Source organism: Schistocerca serialis, chromosome 7 (genome assembly GCF_023864345.2).
Source record: "Schistocerca serialis cubense isolate TAMUIC-IGC-003099 chromosome 7, iqSchSeri2.2, whole genome shotgun sequence".
NCBI lineage: Eukaryota > Metazoa > Arthropoda > Insecta > Orthoptera > Acrididae > Schistocerca > Schistocerca serialis.
Genome location: NC_064644.1, coordinates 425,729,992 through 425,732,880, shown reverse-complemented (window position 1 = coordinate 425,732,880; position 2,889 = coordinate 425,729,992). Strand labels below are relative to the sequence as shown.

Below are 2,889 nucleotides of genomic sequence, written 5' to 3'. Positions count from 1 at the left end.
TCTTGTTGAGATGTGGTAGTAGCGAGTCGGTGTGGAGAGATTGTAATGTTTAGAGTGCTTTTCATCAATATAAACGAAGGTAAAAAAAAAAAAAAAAAAAAACTCTCTCTCATTATTTCAGTGTCCTGAATAATGCGTCATTACAGGTTCAGTCAACAAAGCATCTGGCTTGTGTTCTTGTATTAGAGTGTAATTCTGGTTTTCTTGCGCAATTATAGTATTTCTAATTTTTTTTAATTACTTCAGTATAAATGGTATTTAACATTTCTTGTCTTATTGAAGAAGAACCGTGCCAGATGTGTACGTTGAGTCACACTCCCACACACAGAACAATTACACTTGTGCTTTGGTTTCGTAGGTTTTATAGTTGCTGGGGACTTAATTAATTGCCGAAGTGGCCGTGCGGTTAAAGGCGCTGCAGTCTGGAACCGCAAGACCGCTACGGTCGCAGGTTCGAATCCTGCCTCGGGCATGGATGTTTGTGATGTCCTTAGGTTAGTTCGGTTTAACTAGTTCTAAGTTCTAGGGGACTAATGACCTCAGCAGTTGAGTCCCATAGTGCTCAGAGCCATTTGAACCATTTTTGAACTTAATTAATTAATTGTGTTAACAGGAAATTTTCATTTCATTCATTGTTGTTGTTCTATGCAGTCAGATTGCGTATTAAGACTAGTCAGGGCCAACCGTTTACGAGACACAGCGTAATCGGACTTACAGCTACTAAAAATATTTGCATTTTATTTAATTAAGCCCCCATGCAAAAGTTAACATCGAAATTGGTGGTCACGAAGTAGACGAAGTTAAGGGGGACATAAAGGAGACTAACACAAGCAGAGATGACACTCCTGGTCAAAAGAAGTCTATGGTTTTCAATCTAGGGGTGTGCTGCAGTAATAGTTTGAGGCACAGGATTACTCACGGTATGGGTCGACCAGCACTCAATAGGTGTCAGGATCGTCGACACAGCTCTTTGATAGGCCGCACAATGTTCACCTTCAAAGTTGCCTGAGGGCTACGAGCTATCCAGATACTCTTATCTGGATAACGGTTTGCGCCAACAACAGACATGTGCGATAGGAAAAATGCGCATGCGTACACTGCAGTAAGTCGTCAGTCGCGATGAGAGAAGCCTCTCCACTAAAACAACTCTGTCGCGATTGTCAGGGGTTGCTAACTTAAATTCCATCGAGAAGTTATGGGATGCATTGAGGAGACTTACTACAGATGTCCATCTGCACCAAAGCCCGGCCGGCCGGTGTGGCCGAGCGGTTCTAGGTGTTTCTGTCTAGAACCACGCGATCGCTATGGTCGCAGGTTCGAATCCTGCCTCGGACATGGATGTGTGTGATGTCATTATGTTAGTTAGGTTTAAGTAGTTCTAAGTTATAGGGGACTAATGACCTCAGATGTTAAGTCCCATAGTGCTCAGAACCATTCGAACCAAAGCACGACCAGCAGTTTTCAGCTGTGCTTGTGGAGGAATGAAACGCCCCTACCACAGGAAATCCCTACCAATCTTGTGACCAGCGTCGGAGCACGTTGCATAGCATACACTGGTGTCCGTGTTGATCACACACCCTATTAAAACCCATATTACGCCTTGTGCAATGTACACTCCTTCTCCTCTTCCTCCTCGTCCCCCTCCCCCGCACAGGCCATAAAGGCCCAAAAGTACCGACTGGTCGCCGTGTCATCCTCAGACCACAGGCGTCACTGGAAGCGGATATGGAGGGGCATGTAGTCAGCACACAGCTCTCCCGGCCGTATGTCAGAGACCGGAGCCGCTACTTCTCAATCACTTCGCTCCTCAGTTTGCCTCACAAGGGCTGAGTGCATCCCGATTGCCAACAGCGCTCGGCAGACCGGATGGTCACGCATCCAAGTGCTAGCCCAGCCCGACAGCGCTTAACTTCGATGATCTGACGGGAACCGGTGTTACCACTGCGGCAAGGCCGTTGGCTCTGTGCACTGTACAGGGGAGCAACATAATTCGATGCGACTTCAGAGTAACTATTCTCTTTCAATAAAAGTGTTATTTCTATTCATCTCTTTGCGCATTTCCAAATGGTTCAAATGGCTTGGAGCACTATGGGACTTAACTTGTGAGGTCATCAGTCCCTTAGAACTCAGAACTACTTAAACCTAACTAACCTAAGGACATCACACACATCCATGCCCGAGGCAGGATTCGAACCTGCGACCGTAGCGGTCGGGCGGTTCCAGACTGTAGAGCTAGAACCGCTCGGCCACCCCGGCCGGCAAAATTAATGACCATAAGAATTCAGATATTTCACTTTGCTCTTTATTACAAAATGCTTGCTTATGGAAGCGAAATGGATGACTCTCAAACCTCAAAAAATTAGAAAAAAGCCAAAGATTCAGAATTATAGTTAGTGAGTCCTATTAATTCAGCAAAGGACTTTTCTATTAAAACATTGCTCAGGTAAGTAACAACGTAAAACACTGAGATATTAGTAACATTTTTACAGTGAGTATGTAAAGGCGAAATTTAATTAGTAGTAGTCTGCACTGCACCTGGTTCAGTCTGTATCAGACAAACCACACTAAAACAGAGAATAAATTACATTACACACGTTGATGGGAAAGAGCGTTCAAGAAGGTTTAAGAATCGGCCTAGTTCAACCAGTGAGCTGTTATTACCAATTACAATAAGAAAAGGACGCAACACAACTTATAAACCGATTAAAAAATGGGGCCCAGGTATTGCACGAACAAGAGTGCTGAAAATACTGACATTCAAAAAAGCTCACACCACAGACTGAACAATATCTTTTCAATAATCATGAACTACTAGCAAATGTCCATTTAAACAAAAAAGACAATTATTGGGCAAATAAAGTTTACACACACAATGATTCTTCTATTAAA

General features: G+C 43.7%; 1 pseudogene; it reads right to left on the bottom strand.

Moving 5' to 3' along the window:
* Positions 1-1,842: 1,842 nt before the first annotated feature.
* Positions 1,843-1,960, bottom strand: LOC126413493 (5S ribosomal RNA; annotated as a pseudogene).
* Positions 1,961-2,889: the final 929 nt, after the last annotated feature.